This window comes from Triturus cristatus, chromosome 12 (genome assembly GCF_964204655.1).
Source record: "Triturus cristatus chromosome 12, aTriCri1.1, whole genome shotgun sequence".
NCBI classification, from domain to species: Eukaryota; Metazoa; Chordata; class Amphibia; order Caudata; family Salamandridae; genus Triturus; species Triturus cristatus.
The window spans coordinates 725,944,536-725,968,144 of record NC_140595.1 but is presented as its reverse complement, the minus strand read 5'-3'; the positions used below and the strand labels follow the sequence as shown (position 1 = coordinate 725,968,144).

General features: G+C 40.2%; 10 non-coding genes across 10 annotated transcripts; all 10 read right to left on the bottom strand.

Moving 5' to 3' along the window:
- Positions 1–3,043: 3,043 nt before the first annotated feature.
- On the bottom strand, positions 3,044–3,125 carry TRNAS-AGA (transfer RNA serine (anticodon AGA)). Its single transcript has one exon. It is a non-coding gene; the product is annotated as a tRNA-Ser (tRNA).
- A 2,587-nt stretch (positions 3,126–5,712) lies between these two features.
- Positions 5,713–5,784, bottom strand: TRNAH-GUG (transfer RNA histidin (anticodon GUG)). The gene has a single exon. It is a non-coding gene; the product is annotated as a tRNA-His (tRNA).
- Positions 5,785–7,065: 1,281 nt separating this feature from the next.
- On the bottom strand, positions 7,066–7,147 carry TRNAS-AGA (transfer RNA serine (anticodon AGA)). The gene has a single exon. It is a non-coding gene; the product is annotated as a tRNA-Ser (tRNA).
- A 2,587-nt stretch (positions 7,148–9,734) lies between these two features.
- Positions 9,735–9,806, bottom strand: TRNAH-GUG (transfer RNA histidin (anticodon GUG)). The gene has a single exon. It is a non-coding gene; the product is annotated as a tRNA-His (tRNA).
- A 1,281-nt stretch (positions 9,807–11,087) lies between these two features.
- On the bottom strand, positions 11,088–11,169 carry TRNAS-AGA (transfer RNA serine (anticodon AGA)). The gene has a single exon. It is a non-coding gene; the product is annotated as a tRNA-Ser (tRNA).
- A 2,588-nt stretch (positions 11,170–13,757) lies between these two features.
- Positions 13,758–13,829, bottom strand: TRNAH-GUG (transfer RNA histidin (anticodon GUG)). The gene has a single exon. It is a non-coding gene; the product is annotated as a tRNA-His (tRNA).
- Positions 13,830–15,110: 1,281 nt separating this feature from the next.
- TRNAS-AGA (transfer RNA serine (anticodon AGA)) lies at positions 15,111–15,192 on the bottom strand. The gene has a single exon. It is a non-coding gene; the product is annotated as a tRNA-Ser (tRNA).
- Positions 15,193–17,779: 2,587 nt separating this feature from the next.
- On the bottom strand, positions 17,780–17,851 carry TRNAH-GUG (transfer RNA histidin (anticodon GUG)). Its single transcript has one exon. It is a non-coding gene; the product is annotated as a tRNA-His (tRNA).
- Positions 17,852–19,132: 1,281 nt separating this feature from the next.
- TRNAS-AGA (transfer RNA serine (anticodon AGA)) lies at positions 19,133–19,214 on the bottom strand. The gene has a single exon. It is a non-coding gene; the product is annotated as a tRNA-Ser (tRNA).
- Positions 19,215–23,154: 3,940 nt separating this feature from the next.
- TRNAS-AGA (transfer RNA serine (anticodon AGA)) lies at positions 23,155–23,236 on the bottom strand. The gene has a single exon. It is a non-coding gene; the product is annotated as a tRNA-Ser (tRNA).
- Positions 23,237–23,609: the final 373 nt, after the last annotated feature.

The following is a 23,609-nucleotide window of genomic DNA, read 5'->3' as shown; positions in this document are numbered from 1 at the left end:
TGCAGGTAATAGTTACAGTTTATTGCAATAGGCAACACAATTTGAATCACAATAATACATTGAGCTCAATGGGAATTTTAAGTTATATGCAATTAATTACTTTCAGGATTACTTTTCTAAATCCAGGACTGGATCCTAGATTCAGTCCTGGGACAGTTCTTGGAAACAAGTGAGTAAATTCGTTTTAGTTACTGTTGTGATGTTTAAGCAATATTTTGCTATTTTAAAAGTTGACACTTAGAAACTTTTGCTGATCAAATTACCAATGTTATCCTATGGAAGGAAATTCACTTAGCAGGTAAGTGGGGTTATGGTTACTTTTTCTAGGTCAGTGTTGGATCCTAGATCCAGCACTACTGTACCACCTGTAAGCAGTTGAGAAACTGCGTTTAAGTTATACAGGCGATTTTTAAGGAATATTTAAATGTTTCCAAAATCGACACTTAGAAGAAATTTCACAGAAAAACAGTCAATGGTTTCCTATGGAAGAAAATTCAAGTTACGGGTAAAGTACGTTCTCGTTACTTTTGTAATCCAGTGCTGGGCTCCTAGGCTCAGTACTGGGACATCTATCTAAAACAGGTAAACAATTACGTTTTCACAGTTGGTATGATTTTTAAAGAATATTTGTAAGTTTCAAAAATCGACACTTAGAAAATGTTGAGCAAAAAGCAGGCAATGATATCCCATGGAAGGAAATTCGAGTTACTGGTAAGTACGGTTAAAATTACTTTTCAGGGCCAGTACTGAGCTCCAAGATGCAGCACTGAGGTCTCTCCTGATAACGGGTGAGTAAATCAGAATTCGTTGTTCGGCTGATTTTAGATGAATATTTTAAAGTTCCAAAACTCCACACCACTTAGAAGAATTTCCAAGTGAAACCACTCAATGTTAGCCTATGGAAGAAAAGTGAGTTATCGGCTTTTAGGTAAGTACTCGACTGGCAGAGTTATGGTTCTGGGCATAGACTCAGGGGTCTCCCAGGGGAGTCCCAGCCTACTTGCCAAGCCTTAAACTCCCCTTTTAGTACATATAATTTACCCCTAAGGTAGGCCCTAGGTAGTCCTAGGTGCATGATGCTATGTAAGTAAAAAATAAGATATGTACTTTGGTGGTTCGCATGTCCTGTAAGTACCAAACAGTCTATTTCATTTTTCACTACTGTGAGGTCTACCCCTCTCATAGGTTAGCTCTGGGTATTCCCCTATACTTTTTATTTGGTAATTCCATATCGGAGAGGAGTAGCTTTATTTATTTATTGAAAATCCCACTTACTGGTGAGGTTGGATTTAACTTTACTATTTTAGAAATGCCACTTTAAGAGAGTGAACATTTCTCTGCACGTACTGCTCTATTTGCCTGAAACCTTGCCCCAATACACGTCTGGATTGGGCTGGGTGACAGCAAAATTTGTGCCTTCCCTCTAGAGAGCCACAACACAGGTCACTCAACTGCACCTGGGGGGTGAGCTCCGCTCCCCCTCCACCCCCAATAGGTTCAAGAACAATAATTTATGTAAGTAAATACATTATAGCTACAGCTTATAATCATGCGAGTTTAAATCATTTGTTGTTAGATGGTTTAAATATTTGAAAGGATCTGTTTTTAATAGACATTTTACAAAAACTACTGGTACATTTGCTAATTCTGTAAAATTAACACCCAACTGCCATGACATTGCCAACCACAATGCCGTGACTCGGATTCAAACCGAGGTTGCTGCAGCCACAACGCAGAGTACTAACCACTATACGATCACGGCGAGCTACTTGGGCTCAACGACAAACAGTGACATGGAGAATTTATAATTCGGAACACTCAGGGCTGTTCCTGTGATAGGCTGGATGTATTCATTGCTTCCTCATTCCTCATTCAGAGGCTGCGTCTCCTCAGTAGTTGATAGGCTGAAACCGTTTCCTGGCCGCCTGCTTGTGAAATGCCAGGAGTCAAAGATCTCACATTACACTTGCGGACCTGTGATGGGACACCAATGCAGAGAAACCCACCTGGAACAGACCTTCTATTCTGTCTATTAGACCTGCATCTTCCCTGCACCTTTCAAGCCATTTGTATGTGAAGCAAGAAAGAGTTAGAGAGTGATCCATCTACACTTTTATAGGGAGGATGTCGCCGTGAGCTCCTCCCAGCTAATCACACGAACAGCAGAAAAGCAAGATAAATACACAGTTGAGGGGTGGGCTGCATGGTTATGTTTTTGAGTAATTATTGAAACTGACCTCAGTGGCTCATTAGCAGAGCTGCGGCTAATGACTGGTGCCAAATCATGATGAAGCAAGCACCATGGCTCGTAGGGGACCCACAACACGCTTTTCTTAGCTCACTGAATTAAAGTATAAACTTCCGCCGTGTGTGAGTGGTAAAGGCTTGTTAATATGGTTCCTTTTCCAATTCAAGTCTGACAACAAGAGGCAGGAACCACGTGGCTTCGGAAGCTCAGGAAAGTAGCCACCAACCACAGAGAAAGAGAGAACTGGCAGTATGAGAGGTGGAGAAAACAGAAGCGGGAGCAAGGAGCTCAAATGAGATTGATGGCGTTTAAATAGAGCGCGTAAAGGAACAGTTACACAGCTAAGAAATGGGAAAGACAGACTAGGGAAAAAAACACAGAAAGAGCCTGTAGATGAAATTCTCTTCCTGGGACAGCAGGTTAAGAGAAATTACACATGGAGAGGTTAAGCATGTAACACGGGGGAGAATAAAAAAGAAAATGCAGTTTTATGAAGTGTGTTTGCCAATCCAGCCAGCACTTTTGTTCTATTTCTCTCTTTGCGTCTTTTATTGGTAAAGTAACTTTCAAGTGCATGCGCAGGTATGAATGAGAGAGCAACGGTATAATAATTTGAAGCGTTTACACCAGTGCTAAAGTAGGAATGAGGTGTAGCAAAGACATGAAAGAGGTAGCGATAACAAATATGTGGAGAGGCAATAGTGACACAAAAATAAGCCACCTATTCATAAAACTGAAATGGAAGAAATACTAACGGTTAACTTCTGAAATTGTAGCCGATAATAAAAAGATTCTCGTTGTTGGCAGGATTCGAACCTGCGCGGGGATACCCCAATGGATTTCTAGTCCATCGCCTAAACCACTCGGCCACAACAACTTACTGTAAGCTGCATGCAAATATTTTGTTTCAAAGTTTTGAAGTTTTCCCACATCAAAGTACTGATATTCTACAATGCGCTTTTTAAAAACAATGTTTTTTTCATCATGCACGTTCTGTCCTAAAAACAAAAATTGCATGAGTATATCTCTGGATCTGTAAAAGGATACGCTTGCATTCAAACTCTCTTGTGGCACTCAATTTTTTGGACCCTGTTGCACTCTGTTTTTGCGCTGCTTTTAGTCTACGACCCATATTACAGAAGTCAACCATCTCTGAGTATTTGGGACTCCTTTGTAAGTGCCTTATCTTTAATCCTTGAAAAGCTCTATAATAAAGGGGTCTGTCAAAGATTGCTTGAATGGAAGATAAAAGAAGGCCCACTTGTCTCACCAAATGCAGTAGAGAAACCTGATGTTTTACTCATGTTATCCTTAGTTCATTTTTGTTAGACCTGGCATCCTTAAGGTGGCCTACCAGCAACCTTTTTGCTTTTCACCTCACGTTTTGCTGAATCTTTATGTTGGCCTTAGGACTCTAATCACTTTATCACTACTGTGAGAAAGTGGCTCTGTATATACTGTTCCCAAATAGGTACAGTGTGCACAGAGTCCCCAGTCCCCAGAGGTTTGGCAGAGGCTAAAGTTAGATATAACCTTACTCTCTAAAGTGGTAGCTTGCCGAGCAGTAAGGCAGTATCAGAGTACAGTGTAAAACATTTGTTGTACACACTCAGTCAGCAAATGGTCTCACACACTCAAGAACTGAACTCTAGGCCATTGGTTTGCATAAAAAAGATATTGTTGTTTTATTTTAGAACCAACAATAGGTATCAAAATATACTTTCTCAGAATGAGATGCTTTAGTAAAATACTTTGCAATAGGCAATTGACTTTTGCAGGTAATAGTTACAGTTTATTGCAATAGGCAACACAATTTGAATCACAATAATACATTGAGCTCAATGGGAATTTTAAGTTATATGCAATTAATTACTTTCAGGATTACTTTTCTAAATCCAGGACTGGATCCTAGATTCAGTCCTGGGACAGTTCTTGGAAACAAGTGAGTAAATTCGTTTTAGTTACTGTTGTGATGTTTAAGCAATATTTTGCTATTTTAAAAGTTGACACTTAGAAACTTTTGCTGATCAAATTACCAATGTTATCCTATGGAAGGAAATTCACTTAGCAGGTAAGTGGGGTTATGGTTACTTTTTCTAGGTCAGTGTTGGATCCTAGATCCAGCACTACTGTACCACCTGTAAGCAGTTGAGAAACTGCGTTTAAGTTATACAGGCGATTTTTAAGGAATATTGAAATGTTTGCAAAATCGACACTTAGAAGAAATTTCACAGAAAAACAGTCAATGGTTTCCTATGGAAGAAAATTCAAGTTACGGGTAAAGTACGTTCTCGTTACTCTTGTAATCCAGTGCTGGGCTCCTAGGCTCAGTACTGGGACATCTATCTAAAACAGGTAAACAATTACGTTTTCACAGTTGGTATGATTTTTTATAGAATATTTGTAAGTTTCAAAAATCGACACTTAGAAAATTTTGAGCAAAAAGCAGGCAATGATATCCCATGGAAGGAAATTCGAGTTACTGGTAAGTACGGTTAAAATTACTTTTCAGGGTCAGTACTGAGCTCCAAGATGCAGCACTGAGGTCTCTCCTGATAACGGGTGAGTAAATCAGAATTCGTTGTTTGGCTGATTTTAGATGAATATTTTAAAGTTCCAAAACTCCACACCACTTAGAAGAATTTCCAAGTGAAACCACTCAATGTTAGCCTATGGAAGAAAAGTGAGTTATCGGCTTTTAGGTAATTACTCGACTGGCAGAGTTATGGTTCTGGGCATAGACTCAGGGGTCTCCCAGGGAAGTCCCAGCCTACTTGCCAAGCCTTAAACTCCCCTTTTATTACATATAATTTACCCCTAAGGTAGGCCCTAGGTAGTCCTAGGTGCATGATGCTATGTAAGTAAAAAATAAGATATGTACTTTGGTGGTTCGCATGTCCTGTAAGTACCAAACAGTCTATTTCATTTTTCACTACTGTGAGATCTACCCCTCTCATAGGTTAGCTCTGGGTATTCCCCTATACTTTTTATTTGGTAATTCCATATCGGAGAGGAGTAGCTTTATTTATTTATTGAAAATCCTACTTACTGGTGAGGTTGGATTTAACTTTACTATTTTAGAAATGCCACTTTTAGAGAGTGAACATTTCTCTGCACTTACTGTTCTATTTGCCTGAAACCTGGCCCCAATACACGTCTGGATTGGGCTGGGTGACAGCAAAATTTGTGCCTTCCCTCTAGAGAGCCACAACACAGGTCACTCAACTGCACCTGGGGGGTGAGCTCCGCTCCCCCTCCACCCCCAATAGGTTCAAGAACGATAATTTATGTAAGTAAATACATTATAGCTACAGCTTATAATCATGCGAGTTTAAATCATTTGTTGTTAGATGGTTTAAATATTTGAAAGGATCTGTTTTTAATAGACATTTTACAAAAACTACTGGTACATTTGCTAATTCTGTAAAATTAACACCCAACTGCCATGACATTGCCAACCACTATGCCGTGACTCGGATTCGAACCGAGGTTGCTGCGGCCACAACGCAGAGTACTAACCACTATACGATCACGGCGAGCTACTTGGGCTCAACGACAATCAGTGACATGGAGAATTTATAATTCGGAACACTCAGGGCTGTTCCTGTGATAGGCTGGATGTATTCATTGCTTCCTCATTCCTCATTCAGAGGCTGCGTCTCCTCAGTAGTTGATAGGCTGAAACCGTTTCCTGGCCGCCTGCTTGTGAAATGCCAGGAGTCAAAGATCACACATTACACTTGTGGACCTGTGATGGGACACCAATGCAGAGAAACCCACCTGGAACAGACCTTCTATTCTGTCTATTAGACCTGCATCTTCCCTGCACCTTTCAAGCCATTTGTATGTGAAGCAAGAAAGAGTTAGAGAGTGATCCATCTACACTTTTATAGGGAGGATGTCGCCGTGAGCTCCTCCCAGCTAATCACACGAACAGCAGAAAAGCAAGATAAATACACAGTTGAGGGGTGGGCTGCATGGTTATGTTTTTGAGTAATTATTGAAACTGACCTCAGTGGCTCATTAGCAGAGCTGCGGCTAATGACTGGTGCCAAATCATGATGAAGCAAGCACCATGGCTCGTAGGGGACCCACAACACGCTTTTCTTAGCTCACTGAATTAAAGTATAAACTTCCGCCGTGTGTGAGTGGTAAAGGCTTGTTAATATGGTTCCTTTTCCAATTCAAGTCTGACAATAAGAGGCAGGAACCACGTGGCTTCGGAAGCTCAGGAAAGTAGCCACCAACCACAGAGAAAGAGAGAACTGGCAGTATGAGAGGTGGAGAAAACAGAAGCGGGAGCAAGGAGCTCAAATGAGATTGATGGCGTTTAAATAGAGCGCGTAAAGGAACAGTTACACAGCTAAGAAATGGGAAAGACAGACTAGGGAAAAAAACACAGAAAGAGCCTGTAGATGAAATTCTCTTCCTGGGACAGCAGGTTAAGAGAAATTACACATGGAGAGGTTAAGCATGTAACACGGGGGAGAATAAAAAAGAAAATGCAGTTTTATGAAGTGTGTTTGCCAATCCAGCCAGCACTTTTGTTCTATTTCTCTCTTTGCGTCTTTTATTGGTAAAGTAACTTTCAAGTGCATGCGCAGGTATGAATGAGAGAGCAACGGTATAATAATTTGAAGCGTTTACACCAGTGCTAAAGTAGGAATGAGGTGTAGCAAAGACATGAAAGAGGTAGCGATAACAAATATGTGGAGACGCAATAGTGACACAAAAATAAGCCACCTATTCATAAAACTGAAATGGAAGAAATACTAAAGGTTAACTTCTGAAATTGTAGCCGATAATAAAAAGATTCTCGTTGTTGGCAGGATTAGAACCTGCGCGGGGATACCCCAATGGATTTCTAGTCCATCACCTTAACCACTCGGCCACAACAACTTACTGTATGCTGCATGCAAATATTTTGTTTGAAAGTTTTGAACTTTTCCCACATCAAAGTACTGATATTCTGCAATGCGCTTTTTAAAAACAATGCTTTTTTCATCATGCACGTTCTGTCCTAAAAACAAAAATTGCATGAGTATATCTCTGCATCTGTAAAAGGATACGCTTGCATTCAAACTCTCTTGTGGCACTCAATTTTTTGGACCCTGTTGCACTCTGTTTTTGCGCTGCTTTTAGTCTACGACCCATATTACAGAAGTCAACCATCTCTGAGTATTTGGGACTCCTTTGTAAGTGCCTTATCTTTAATCCTTGAAAAGCTCTATAATAAAGGGGTCTGTCAAAGATTGCTTGAATGGAAGATAAAAGAAGGCCCACTTGTCTCACCAAATGCAGTAGAGAAACCTGATGTTTTACTCATGTTAATCTTAGTTCATTTTTGTTAGACCTGGCATCCTTAAGGTGGCCTACCAGCAACCTTTTTGCTTTTCACCTCACGTTTTGCTGTATCTTTATGTTGGCCTTAGGACTCTAATCACTTTATCACTACTGTGAGAAAGTGGCTCTGTATATACTGTTCCCAAATAGGTACAGTGTGCACAGAGTCCCCAGTCCCCAGAGGTTTGGCAGAAGCTAAAGTTAGATATAACCTTACTCTCTAAAGTGGTAGCTTGCCGAGCAGTAAGGCAGTATCAGAGTACAGTGTAAAACATTTGTTGTACACACTCAGTCAGCAAATGGTCTCACACACTCAAGAACTGAACTCTAGGCCATTGGTTTGCATAAAAAAGATATTGTTGTTTTATTTTAGAACCAACAATAGGTATCAAAATATACTTTCTCAGAATGAGATGCTTTAGTTAAATACTTTGCAATAGGCAATTGACTTTTGCAGGTAATAGTTACAGTTTATTGCAATAGGCAACACAATTTGAATCACAATAATACATTGAGCTCAATGGGAATTTTAAGTTATATGCAATTAATTACTTTCAGGATTACTTTTCTAAATCCAGGACTGGATCCTAGATTCAGTCCTGGGACAGTTCTTGGAAACAAGTGAGTAAATTCGTTTTAGTTACTGTTGTGATGTTTAAGCAATATTTTGCTATTTTAAAAGTTGACACTTAGAAACTTTTGCTGATCAAATTACCAATGTTATCCTATGGAAGGAAATTCACTTAGCAGGTAAGTGGGGTTATGGTTACTTTTTCTAGGTCAGTGTTGGATCCTAGATCCAGCACTACTGTACCACCTGTAAGCAGTTGAGAAACTGCGTTTAAGTTATACAGGCGATTTTTAAGGAATATTTAAATGTTTGCAAAATCGACACTTAGAAGAAATTTCACAGAAAAACAGTCAATGGTTTCCTATGGAAGAAAATTCAAGTTACGGGTAAAGTACGTTCTCGTTACTCTTGTAATCCAGTGCTGGGCTCCTAGGCTCAGTACTGGGACATCTATCTAAAACAGGTAAACAATTACGTTTTCACAGTTGGTATGATTTTTTATAGAATATTTGTAAGTTTCAAAAATCGACACTTAGAAAATTTTGAGCAAAAAGCAGGCAATGATATCCCATGGAAGGAAATTCGAGTTACTGGTAAGTACGGTTAAAATTACTTTTCAGGGTCAGTACTGAGCTCCAAGATGCAGCACTGAGGTCTCTCCTGATAACGGGTGAGTAAATCAGAATTCGTTGTTTGGCTGATTTTAGATGAATATTTTAAAGTTCCAAAACTCCACACCACTTAGAAGAATTTCCAAGTGAAACCACTCAATGTTAGCCTATGGAAGAAAAGTGAGTTATCGGCTTTTAGGTAATTACTCGACTGGCAGAGTTATGGTTCTGGGCATAGACTCAGGGGTCTCCCAGGGAAGTCCCAGCCTACTTGCCAAGCCTTAAACTCCCCTTTTATTACATATAATTTACCCCTAAGGTAGGCCCTAGGTAGTCCTAGGTGCATGATGCTATGTAAGTAAAAAATAAGATATGTACTTTGGTGGTTCGCATGTCCTGTAAGTACCAAACAGTCTATTTCATTTTTCACTACTGTGAGATCTACCCCTCTCATAGGTTAGCTCTGGGTATTCCCCTATACTTTTTATTTGGTAATTCCATATCGGAGAGGAGTAGCTTTATTTATTTATTGAAAATCCTACTTACTGGTGAGGTTGGATTTAACTTTACTATTTTAGAAATGCCACTTTTAGAGAGTGAACATTTCTCTGCACTTACTGTTCTATTTGCCTGAAACCTGGCCCCAATACACGTCTGGATTGGGCTGGGTGACAGCAAAATTTGTGCCTTCCCTCTAGAGAGCCACAACACAGGTCACTCAACTGCACCTGGGGGGTGAGCTCCGCTCCCCCTCCACCCCCAATAGGTTCAAGAACGATAATTTATGTAAGCAAATACATTATAGCTACAGCTTATAATCATGCGAGTTTAAATCATTTGTTGTTAGATGGTTTAAATATTTGAAAGGATCTGTTTTTAATAGACATTTTACAAAAACTACTGGTACATTTGCTAATTCTGTAAAATTAACACCCAACTGCCATGACATTGCCAACCACTATGCCGTGACTCGGATTCGAACCGAGGTTGCTGCGGCCACAACGCAGAGTACTAACCACTATACGATCACGGCGAGCTACTTGGGCTCAACGACAATCAGTGACATGGAGAATTTATAATTCGGAACACTCAGGGCTGTTCCTGTGATAGGCTGGATGTATTCATTGCTTCCTCATTCCTCATTCAGAGGCTGCGTCTCCTCAGTAGTTGATAGGCTGAAACCGTTTCCTGGCCGCCTGCTTGTGAAATGCCAGGAGTCAAAGATCACACATTACACTTGTGGACCTGTGATGGGACACCAATGCAGAGAAACCCACCTGGAACAGACCTTCTATTCTGTCTATTAGACCTGCATCTTCCCTGCACCTTTCAAGCCATTTGTATGTGAAGCAAGAAAGAGTTAGAGAGTGATCCATCTACACTTTTATAGGGAGGATGTCGCCGTGAGCTCCTCCCAGCTAATCACACGAACAGCAGAAAAGCAAGATAAATACACAGTTGAGGGGTGGGCTGCATGGTTATGTTTTTGAGTAATTATTGAAACTGACCTCAGTGGCTCATTAGCAGAGCTGCGGCTAATGACTGGTGCCAAATCATGATGAAGCAAGCACCATGGCTCGTAGGGGACCCACAACACGCTTTTCTTAGCTCACTGAATTAAAGTATAAACTTCCGCCGTGTGTGAGTGGTAAAGGCTTGTTAATATGGTTCCTTTTCCAATTCAAGTCTGACAATAAGAGGCAGGACCCACGTGGCTTCGGAAGCTCAGGAAAGTAGCCACCAACCACAGAGAAAGAGAGAACTGGCAGTATGAGAGGTGGAGAAAACAGAAGCGGGAGCAAGGAGCTCAAATGAGATTGATGGCGTTTAAATAGAGCGCGTAAAGGAACAGTTACACAGCTAAGAAATGGGAAAGACAGACTAGGGAAAAAAACACAGAAAGAGCCTGTAGATGAAATTCTCTTCCTGGGACAGCAGGTTAAGAGAAATTACACATGGAGAGGTTAAGCATGTAACACGGGGGAGAATAAAAAAGAAAATGCAGTTTTATGAAGTGTGTTTGCCAATCCAGCCAGCACTTTTGTTCTATTTCTCTCTTTGCGTCTTTTATTGGTAAAGTAACTTTCAAGTGCATGCGCAGGTATGAATGAGAGAGCAACGGTATAATAATTTGAAGCGTTTACACCAGTGCTAAAGTAGGAATGAGGTGTAGCAAAGACATGAAAGAGGTAGCGATAACAAATATGTGGAGACGCAATAGTGACACAAAAATAAGCCACCTATTCATAAAACTGAAATGGAAGAAATACTAAAGGTTAACTTCTGAAATTGTAGCCGATAATAAAAAGATTCTCGTTGTTGGCAGGATTAGAACCTGCGCGGGGATACCCCAATGGATTTCTAGTCCATCACCTTAACCACTCAGCCACAACAACTTACTGTATGCTGCATGCAAATATTTTGTTTGAAAGTTTTGAACTTTTCCCACATCAAAGTACTGATATTCTGCAATGCGCTTTTTAAAAACAATGCTTTTTTCATCATGCACGTTCTGTCCTAAAAACAAAAATTGCATGAGTATATCTCTGCATCTGTAAAAGGATACGCTTGCATTCAAACTCTCTTGTGGCACTCAATTTTTTGGACCCTGTTGCACTCTGTTTTTGCGCTGCTTTTAGTCTACGACCCATATTACAGAAGTCAACCATCTCTGAGTATTTGGGACTCCTTTGTAAGTGCCTTATCTTTAATCCTTGAAAAGCTCTATAATAAAGGGGTCTGTCAAAGATTGCTTGAATGGAAGATAAAAGAAGGCCCACTTGTCTCACCAAATGCAGTAGAGAAACCTGATGTTTTACTCATGTTAATCTTAGTTCATTTTTGTTAGACCTGGCATCCTTAAGGTGGCCTACCAGCAACCTTTTTGCTTTTCACCTCACGTTTTGCTGTATCTTTATGTTGGCCTTAGGACTCTAATCACTTTATCACTACTGTGAGAAAGTGGCTCTGTATATACTGTTCCTAAATAGGTACAGTGTGCACAGAGTCCCCAGTCCCCAGAGGTTTGGCAGAAGCTAAAGTTAGATATAACCTTACTCTCTAAAGTGGTAGCTTGCCGAGCAGTAAGGCAGTATCAGAGTACAGTGTAAAACATTTGTTGTACACACTCAGTCAGCAAATGGTCTCACACACTCAAGAACTGAACTCTAGGCCATTGGTTTGCATAAAAAAGATATTGTTGTTTTATTTTAGAACCAACAATAGGTATCAAAATATACTTTCTCAGAATGAGATGCTTTAGTTAAATACTTTGCAATAGGCAATTGACTTTTGCAGGTAATAGTTACAGTTTATTGCAATAGGCAACACAATTTGAATCACAATAATACATTGAGCTCAATGGGAATTTTAAGTTATATGCAATTAATTACTTTCAGGATTACTTTTCTAAATCCAGGACTGGATCCTAGATTCAGTCCTGGGACAGTTCTTGGAAACAAGTGAGTAAATTCGTTTTAGTTACTGTTGTGATGTTTAAGCAATATTTTGCTATTTTAAAAGTTGACACTTAGAAACTTTTGCTGATCAAATTACCAATGTTATCCTATGGAAGGAAATTCACTTAGCAGGTAAGTGGGGTTATGGTTACTTTTTCTAGGTCAGTGTTGGATCCTAGATCCAGCACTACTGTACCACCTGTAAGCAGTTGAGAAACTGCGTTTAAGTTAGTACAGGCGATTTTTAAGGAATATTTAAATGTTTGCAAAATCGACACTTAGAAGAAATTTCACAGAAAAACAGTCAATGGTTTCATATGGAAGAAAATTCAAGTTACGGGTAAAGTACGTTCTCGTTACTCTTGTAATCCAGTGCTGGGCTCCTAGGCTCAGTACTGGGACATCTATCTAAAACAGGTAAACAATTACGTTTTCACAGTTGGTATGATTTTTTATAGAATATTTGTAAGTTTCAAAAATCGACACTTAGAAAATTTTGAGCAAAAAGCAGGCAATGATATCCCATGGAAGGAAATTCGAGTTACTGGTAAGTACGGTTAAAATTACTTTTCAGGGTCAGTACTGAGCTCCAAGATACAGCACTGAGGTCTCTCCTGATAACGGGTGAGTAAATCAGAATTCGTTGTTTGGCTGATTTTAGATGAATATTTTAAAGTTCCAAAACTCCACACCACTTAGAAGAATTTCCAAGTGAAACCACTCAATGTTAGCCTATGGAAGAAAAGTGAGTTATCGGCTTTTAGGTAATTACTCGACTGGCAGAGTTATGGTTCTGGGCATAGACTCAGGGGTCTCCCAGGGAAGTCCCAGCCTACTTGCCAAGCCTTAAACTCCCCTTTTATTACATATAATTTACCCCTAAGGTAGGCCCTAGGTAGTCCTAGGTGCATGATGCTATGTAAGTAAAAAATAAGATATGTACTTTGGTGGTTCGCATGTCCTGTAAGTACCAAACAGTCTATTTCATTTTTCACTACTGTGAGATCTACCCCTCTCATAGGTTAGCTCTGGGTATTCCCCTATACTTTTTATTTGGTAATTCCATATCGGAGAGGAGTAGCTTTATTTATTTATTGAAAATCCTACTTACTGGTGAGGTTGGATTTAACTTTACTATTTTAGAAATGCCACTTTTAGAGAGTGAACATTTCTCTGCACTTACTGTTCTATTTGCCTGAAACCTGGCCCCAATACACGTCTGGATTGGGCTGGGTGACAGCAAAATTTGTGCCTTCCCTCTAGAGAGCCACAACACAGGTCACTCAACTGCACCTGGGGGGTGAGCTCCGCTCCCCCTCCACCCCCAATAGGTTCAAGAACGATAATTTATGTAAGCAAATACATTATAGCTACAGCTTATAATCATGCGAGTTTAAATCATTTGTTGTTAGATGGTTTAAATATTTGAAAGGATCTGTTTTTAATAGACATTTTACAAAAACTACTGGTACATTTGCTAATTCTGTAAAATTAACACCCAACTGCCATGACATTGCCAACCACTATGCCGTGACTCGGATTCGAACCGAGGTTGCTGCGGCCACAACGCAGAGTACTAACCACTATACGATCACGGCGAGCTACTTGGGCTCAACGACAATCAGTGACATGGAGAATTTATAATTCGGAACACTCAGGGCTGTTCCTGTGATAGGCTGGATGTATTCATTGCTTCCTCATTCCTCATTCAGAGGCTGCGTCTCCTCAGTAGTTGATAGGCTGAAACCGTTTCCTGGCCGCCTGCTTGTGAAATGCCAGGAGTCAAAGATCACACATTACACTTGTGGACCTGTGATGGGACACCAATGCAGAGAAACCCACCTGGAACAGACCTTCTATTCTGTCTATTAGACCTGCATCTTCCCTGCACCTTTCAAGCCATTTGTATGTGAAGCAAGAAAGAGTTAGAGAGTGATCCATCTACACTTTTATAGGGAGGATGTCGCCGTGAGCTCCTCCCAGCTAATCACACGAACAGCAGAAAAGCAAGATAAATACACAGTTGAGGGGTGGGCTGCATGGTTATGTTTTTGAGTAATTATTGAAACTGACCTCAGTGGCTCATTAGCAGAGCTGCGGCTAATGACTGGTGCCAAATCATGATGAAGCAAGCACCATGGCTCGTAGGGGACCCACAACACGCTTTTCTTAGCTCACTGAATTAAAGTATAAACTTCCGCCGTGTGTGAGTGGTAAAGGCTTGTTAATATGGTTCCTTTTCCAATTCAAGTCTGACAATAAGAGGCAGGACCCACGTGGCTTCGGAAGCTCAGGAAAGTAGCCACCAACCACAGAGAAAGAGAGAACTGGCAGTATGAGAGGTGGAGAAAACAGAAGCGGGAGCAAGGAGCTCAAATGAGATTGATGGCGTTTAAATAGAGCGCGTAAAGGAACAGTTACACAGCTAAGAAATGGGAAAGACAGACTAGGGAAAAAAACACAGAAAGAGCCTGTAGATGAAATTCTCTTCCTGGGACAGCAGGTTAAGAGAAATTACACATGGAGAGGTTAAGCATGTAACACGGGGGAGAATAAAAAAGAAAATGCAGTTTTATGAAGTGTGTTTGCCAATCCAGCCAGCACTTTTGTTCTATTTCTCTCTTTGCGTCTTTTATTGGTAAAGTAACTTTCAAGTGCATGCGCAGGTATGAATGAGAGAGCAACGGTATAATAATTTGAAGCGTTTACACCAGTGCTAAAGTAGGAATGAGGTGTAGCAAAGACATGAAAGAGGTAGCGATAACAAATATGTGGAGAGGCAATAGTGACACAAAAATAAGCCACCTATTCATAAAACTGAAATGGAAGAAATACTAAAGGTTAACTTCTGAAATTGTAGCCGATAATAAAAAGATTCTCGTTGTTGGCAGGATTAGAACCTGCGCGGGGATACCCCAATGGATTTCTAGTCCATCACCTTAACCACTCGGCCACAACAACTTACTGTATGCTGCATGCAAATATTTTGTTTGAAAGTTTTGAACTTTTCCCACATCAAAGTACTGATATTCTGCAATGCGCTTTTTAAAAACAATGCTTTTTTCATCATGCACGTTCTGTCCTAAAAACAAAAATTGCATGAGTATATCTCTGCATCTGTAAAAGGATACGCTTGCATTCAAACTCTCTTGTGGCACTCAATTTTTTGGACCCTGTTGCACTCTGTTTTTGCGCTGCTTTTAGTCTACGACCCATATTACAGAAGTCAACCATCTCTGAGTATTTGGGACTCCTTTGTAAGTGCCTTATCTTTAATCCTTGAAAAGCTCTATAATAAAGGGGTCTGTCAAAGATTGCTTGAATGGAAGATAAAAGAAGGCCCACTTGTCTCACCAAATGCAGTAGAGAAACCTGATGTTTTACTCATGTTATCCTTAGTTCATTTTTGTTAGACCTGGCATCCTTAAGGTGGCCTACCAGCAACCTTTTTGCTTTTCACCTCACGTTTTGCTGAATCTTTATGTTGGCCTTAGGACTCTAATCACTTTATCACTACTGTGAGAAAGTGGCTCTGTATATACTGTTCCCAAATAGGTACAGTGTGCACAGAGTCCCCAGTCCCCAGAGGTTTGGCAGAGGCTAAAGTTAGATATAACCTTACTCTCTAAAGTGGTAGCTTGCCGAGCAGTAAGGCAGTATCAGAGTACAGTGTAAAACATTTGTTGTACACACTCAGTCAGCAAATGGTCTCACACACTCAAGAACTGAACTCTAGGCCATTGGTTTGCATAAAAAAGATATTGTTGTTTTATTTTAGAACCAACAATAGGTATCAAAATATACTTTCTCAGAATGAGATGCTTTAGTAAAATACTTTGCAATAGGCAATTGACTTTTGCAGGTAATAGTTACAGTTTATTGCAATAGGCAACACAATTTGAATCACAATAATACATTGAGCTCAATGGGAATTTTAAGTTATATGCAATTAATTACTTTCAGGATTACTTTTCTAAATCCAGGACTGGATCCTAGATTCAGTCCTGGGACAGTTCTTGGAAACAAGTGAGTAAATTCGTTTTAGTTACTGTTGTGATGTTTAAGCAATATTTTGCTATTTTAAAAGTTGACACTTAGAAACTTTTGCTGATCAAATTACCAATGTTATCCTATGGAAGGAAATTCACTTAGCAGGTAAGTGGGGTTATGGTTACTTTTTCTAGGTCAGTGTTGGATCCTAGATCCAGCACTACTGTACCACCTGTAAGCAGTTGAGAAACTGCGTTTAAGTTATACAGGCGATTTTTAAGGAATATTTAAATGTTTGCAAAATCGACACTTAGAAGAAATTTCACAGAAAAACAGTCAATGGTTTCCTATGGAAGAAAATTCAAGTTACGGGTAAAGTACGTTCTCGTTACTCTTGTAATCCAGTGCTGGGCTCCTAGGCTCAGTACTGGGACATCTATCTAAAACAGGTAAACAATTACGTTTTCACAGTTGGTATGATTTTTTATAGAATATTTGTAAGTTTCAAAAATCGACACTTAGAAAATTTTGAGCAAAAAGCAGGCAATGATATCCCATGGAAGGAAATTCGAGTTACTGGTAAGTACGGTTAAAATTACTTTTCAGGGTCAGTACTGAGCTCCAAGATGCAGCACTGAGGTCTCTCCTGATAACGGGTGAGTAAATCAGAATTCGTTGTTTGGCTGATTTTAGATGAATATTTTAAAGTTCCAAAACTCCACACCACTTAGAAGAATTTCCAAGTGAAACCACTCAATGTTAGCCTATGGAAGAAAAGTGAGTTATCGGCTTTTAGGTAATTACTCGACTGGCAGAGTTATGGTTCTGGGCATAGACTCAGGGGTCTCCCAGGGAAGTCCCAGCCTACTTGCCAAGCCTTAAACTCCCCTTTTATTACATATAATTTACCCCTAAGGTAGGCCCTAGGTAGTCCTAGGTGCATGATGCTATGTAAGTAAAAAATAAGATATGTACTTTGGTGGTTCGCATGTCCTGTAAGTACCAAACAGTCTATTTCATTTTTCACTACTGTGAGATCTACCCCTCTCATAGGTTAGCTCTGGGTATTCCCCTATACTTTTTATTTGGTAATTCCATATCGGAGAGGAGTAGCTTTATTTATTTATTGAAAATCCTACTTACTGGTGAGGTTGGATTTAACTTTACTATTTTAGAAATGCCACTTTTAGAGAGTGAACATTTCTCTGCACTTACTGTTCTATTTGCCTGAAACCTGGCCCCAATACACGTCTGGATTGGGCTGGGTGACAGCAAAATTTGTGCCTTCCCTCTAGAGAGCCACAACACAGGTCACTCAACTGCACCTGGGGGGTGAGCTCCGCTCCCCCTCCACCCCCAATAGGTTCAAGAACGATAATTTATGTAAGTAAATACATTATAGCTACAGCTTATAATCATGCGAGTTTAAATCATTTGTTGTTAGATGGTTTAAATATTTGAAAGGATCTGTTTTTAATAGACATTTTACAAAAACTACTGGTACATTTGCTAATTCTGTAAAATTAACACCCAACTGCCATGACATTGCCAACCACTATGCCGTGACTCGGATTCGAACCGAGGTTGCTGCGGCCACAACGCAGAGTACTAACCACTATACGATCACGGCGAGCTACTTGGGCTCAACGACAATCAGTGACATGGAGAATTTATAATTCGGAACACTCAGGGCTGTTCCTGTGATAGGCTGGATGTATTCATTGCTTCCTCATTCCTCATTCAGAGGCTGCGTCTCCTCAGTAGTTGATAGGCTGAAACCGTTTCCTGGCCGCCTGCTTGTGAAATGCCAGGAGTCAAAGATCACACATTACACTTGTGGACCTGTGATGGGACACCAATGCAGAGAAACCCACCTGGAACAGACCTTCTATTCTGTCTATTAGACCTGCATCTTCCCTGCACCTTTCAAGCCATTTGTATGTGAAGCAAGAAAGAGTTAGAGAGTGATCCATCTACACTTTTATAGGGAGGATGTCGCCGTGAGCTCCTCCCAGCTAATCACACGAACAGCAGAAAAGCAAGATAAATACACAGTTGAGGGGTGGGCTGCATGGTTATGTTTTTGAGTAATTATTGAAACTGACCTCAGTGGCTCATTAGCAGAGCTGCGGCTAATGACTGGTGCCAAATCATGATGAAGCAAGCACCATGGCTCGTAGGGGACCCACAACACGCTTTTCTTAGCTCACTGAATTAAAGTATAAACTTCCGCCGTGTGTGAGTGGTAAAGGCTTGTTAATATGGTTCCTTTTCCAATTCAAGTCTGACAATAAGAGGCAGGAACCACGTGGCTTCGGAAGCTCAGGAAAGTAGCCACCAACCACAGAGAAAGAGAGAACTGGCAGTATGAGAGGTGGAGAAAACAGAAGCGGGAGCAAGGAGCTCAAATGAGATTGATGGCGTTTAAATAGAGCGCGTAAAGGAACAGTTACACAGCTAAGAAATGGGAAAGACAGACTAGGGAAAAAAACACAGAAAGAGCCTGTAGATGAAATTCTCTTCCTGGGACAGCAGGTTAAGAGAAATTACACATGGAGAGGTTAAGCATGTAACACGGGGGAGAATAAAAAAGAAAATGCAGTTTTATGAAGTGTGTTTGCCAATCCAGCCAGCACTTTTGTTCTATTTCTCTCTTTGCGTCTTTTATTGGTAAAGTAACTTTCAAGTGCATGCGCAGGTATGAATGAGAGAGCAACGGTATAATAATTTGAAGCGTTTACACCAGTGCTAAAGTAGGAATGAGGTGTAGCAAAGACATGAAAGAGGTAGCGATAACAAATATGTGGAGACGCAATAGTGACACAAAAATAAGCCACCTATTCATAAAACTGAAATGGAAGAAATACTAAAGGTTAACTTCTGAAATTGTAGCCGATAATAAAAAGATTCTCGTTGTTGGCAGGATTAGAACCTGCGCGGGGATACCCCAATGGATTTCTAGTCCATCACCTTAACCACTCGGCCACAACAACTTACTGTATGCTGCATGCAAATATTTTGTTTGAAAGTTTTGAACTTTTCCCACATCAAAGTACTGATATTCTGCAATGCGCTTTTTAAAAACAATGCTTTTTTCATCATGCACGTTCTGTCCTAAAAACAAAAATTGCATGAGTATATCTCTGCATCTGTAAAAGGATACGCTTGCATTCAAACTCTCTTGTGGCACTCAATTTTTTGGACCCTGTTGCACTCTGTTTTTGCGCTGCTTTTAGTCTACGACCCATATTACAGAAGTCAACCATCTCTGAGTATTTGGGACTCCTTTGTAAGTGCCTTATCTTTAATCCTTGAAAAGCTCTATAATAAAGGGGTCTGTCAAAGATTGCTTGAATGGAAGATAAAAGAAGGCCCACTTGTCTCACCAAATGCAGTAGAGAAACCTGATGTTTTACTCATGTTAATCTTAGTTCATTTTTGTTAGACCTGGCATCCTTAAGGTGGCCTACCAGCAACCTTTTTGCTTTTCACCTCACGTTTTGCTGTATCTTTATGTTGGCCTTAGGACTCTAATCACTTTATCACTACTGTGAGAAAGTGGCTCTGTATATACTGTTCCCAAATAGGTACAGTGTGCACAGAGTCCCCAGTCCCCAGAGGTTTGGCAGAAGCTAAAGTTAGATATAACCTTACTCTCTAAAGTGGTAGCTTGCCGAGCAGTAAGGCAGTATCAGAGTACAGTGTAAAACATTTGTTGTACACACTCAGTCAGCAAATGGTCTCACACACTCAAGAACTGAACTCTAGGCCATTGGTTTGCATAAAAAAGATATTGTTGTTTTATTTTAGAACCAACAATAGGTATCAAAATATACTTTCTCAGAATGAGATGCTTTAGTTAAATACTTTGCAATAGGCAATTGACTTTTGCAGGTAATAGTTACAGTTTATTGCAATAGGCAACACAATTTGAATCACAATAATACATTGAGCTCAATGGGAATTTTAAGTTATATGCAATTAATTACTTTCAGGATTACTTTTCTAAATCCAGGACTGGATCCTAGATTCAGTCCTGGGACAGTTCTTGGAAACAAGTGAGTAAATTCGTTTTAGTTACTGTTGTGATGTTTAAGCAATATTTTGCTATTTTAAAAGTTGACACTTAGAAACTTTTGCTGATCAAATTACCAATGTTATCCTATGGAAGGAAATTCACTTAGCAGGTAAGTGGGGTTATGGTTACTTTTTCTAGGTCAGTGTTGGATCCTAGATCCAGCACTACTGTACCACCTGTAAGCAGTTGAGAAACTGCGTTTAAGTTATACAGGCGATTTTTAAGGAATATTTAAATGTTTGCAAAATCGACACTTAGAAGAAATTTCACAGAAAAACAGTCAATGGTTTCCTATGGAAGAAAATTCAAGTTACGGGTAAAGTACGTTCTCGTTACTCTTGTAATCCAGTGCTGGGCTCCTAGGCTCAGTACTGGGACATCTATCTAAAACAGGTAAACAATTACGTTTTCACAGTTGGTATGATTTTTTATAGAATATTTGTAAGTTTCAAAAATCGACACTTAGAAAATTTTGAGCAAAAAGCAGGCAATGATATCCCATGGAAGGAAATTCGAGTTACTGGTAAGTACGGTTAAAATTACTTTTCAGGGTCAGTACTGAGCTCCAAGATGCAGCACTGAGGTCTCTCCTGATAACAGGTGAGTAAATCAGAATTCGTTGTTTGGCTGATTTTAGATGAATATTTTAAAGTTCCAAAACTCCACACCACTTAGAAGAATTTCCAAGTGAAACCACTCAATGTTAGCCTATGGAAGAAAAGTGAGTTATCGGCTTTTAGGTAAGTACTCGACTGGCAGAGTTATGGTTCTGGGCATAGACTCAGGGGTCTCCCAGGGGAGTCCCAGCCTACTTGCCAAGCCTTAAACCCCCCTTTTATTACATATAATTTACCCCTAAGGTAGGCCCTAGGTAGTCCTAGGTGCATGATGCTATGTAAGTAAAAAATAAGATATGTACTTTGGTGGTTCGCATGTCCTGTAAGTACCAAACAGTCTATTTCATTTTTCACTACTGTGAGATCTACCCCTCTCATAGGTTAGCTCTGGGTATTCCCCTATACTTTTTATTTGGTAATTCCATATCGGAGAGGAGTAGCTTTATTTATTTATTGAAAATCCTACTTACTGGTGAGGTTGGATTTAACTTTACTATTTTAGAAATGCCACTTTTAGAGAGTGAACATTTCTCTGCACTTACTGCTCTATTTGCCTGAAACCTGGCCCCAATACACGTCTGGATTGGGCTGGGTGACAGCAAAATTTGTGCCTTCCCTCTAGAGAGCCACAACACAGGTCACTCAACTGCACCTGGGGGGTGAGCTCCGCTCCCCCTCCACCCCCAATAGGTTCAAGAACGATAATTTATGTAAGAAATACATTATAGCTACAGCTTATAATCATGCGAGATTAAATCATTTGTTGTTAGATGGTTTAAATATTTGAAAGGATCTGTTTTTAATAGACATTTTACAAAAACTACTGGTACATTTGCTAATTCTGTAAAATTAACACCCAACTGCCATGACATTGCCAACCACAATGCCGTGACTCGGATTCGAACCGAGGTTGCTGCGGCCACAACGCAGAATACTAACCACTACACGATCACGGCGAGCTACTTGGGCTCAACGACAAACAGTGACATGGAGAATTTATAATTCGGAACACTCAGGGCTGTTCCTGTGATAGGCTGGAGGTATTCATTGCTTCCTCATTCCTCATTCAGAGGCTGCGTCTCCTCAGTAGTTGATAGGCTGAAACCGTTTCCTGGCCGCCTGCTTGTGAAATGCCAGGAGTCAAAGATCACACATTACACTTGCGGACCTGTGATGGGACACCAATGCAGAGAAACCCACCTGGAACAGACCTTCTATTCTGTCTATTAGACCTGCATCTTCCCTGCACCTTTCAAGCCATTTGTATGTGAAGCAAGAAAGAGTTAGAGAGTGATCCATCTACACTTTTATAGGGAGGATGTCGCCGTGAGCTCCTCCCAGCTAATCACACGAACAGCAGAAAAGCAAGATAAATACACAGTTGAGGGGTGGGCTGCATGGTTATGTTTTTGAGTAATTATTGAAACTGACCTCAGTGGCTCATTAGCAGAGCTGCGGCTAATGACTGGTGCCAAATCATGATGAAGCAAGCACCATGGCTCGTAGGGGACCCACAACACGCTTTTCTTAGCTCACTGAATTAAAGTATAAACTTCCGCCGTGTGTGAGTGGTAAAGGCTTGTTAAAATGGTTCCTTTTCCAATTCAAGTCTGACAACAAGAGGCAGGAACCACGTGGCTTCGGAAGCTCAGGAAAGTAGCCACCAACCACAGAGAAAGAGAGAACTGGCAGTATGAGAGGTGGAGAAAACAGAAGCGGGAGGAAGGAGCTCAAATGAGATTGATGGCGTTTAAATAGAGCGCGTAAAGGAAGAGTTACACAGCTAAGAAATGGGAAAGACAGACTAGGGAAAAAAAACACAGAAAGAGCCTGTAGATGAAATTCTCTTCCTGGGACAGCAAGTTAAGAGAAATTACACATGGAGAGGTTAAGCATGTAACACGGGGGAGAATAAAAAAGAAAATGCAGTTTTATGAAGTGTGTTTGCCAATCCAGCCAGCACTTTTGTTCTATTTCTCTCTTTGCGTCTTTTATTGGTAAAGTAACTTTCAAGTGCATGCGCAGGTATGAATGAGAGAGCAACGGTATAATAATTTGAAGCGTTTACACCAGTGCTAAAGTAGGAATGAGGTGTAGCAAAGACATGAAAGAGGTAGCGATAACAAATATGTGGAGAGGCAATAGTGACACAAAAATAAGCCACCTATTCATAAAACTGAAATGGAAGAAATACTAAAGGTTAACTTTTGAAATTGTAGCCGATAATAAAAAGATTCTCATTGTTGGCAGGATTCGAACCTGCGCGGGGATACCCCAATGGATTTCTAGTCCATCGCCTTAACCACTCGGCCACAACAACTTACTATAAGCTGCATGCAAATATTTTGTTTGAAAGTTTTGAAGTTTTCCCACATCAAAGTACTGATATTCTACAATGCGCTTTTTAAAAACAATGTTTTTTTCATCATGCACGTTCTGTCCTAAAAACAAAAATTGCATGAGTATATCTCTGGATCTGTAAAAGGATACGCTTGCATTCAAACTCTCTTGTGGCACTAAATTTTTTGGACCCTGTTGCACTCTGTTTTTGCGCTGCTTTTAGTCTACGACCCATATTACAGAAGTCAACCATCTCTGAGTATTTGGGACTCCTTTGTAAGTGCCTTATCTTTAATCCTTGAAAAGCTCTATAATAAAGGGGTCTGTCAAAGATTGCTTGAATGGAAGATAAA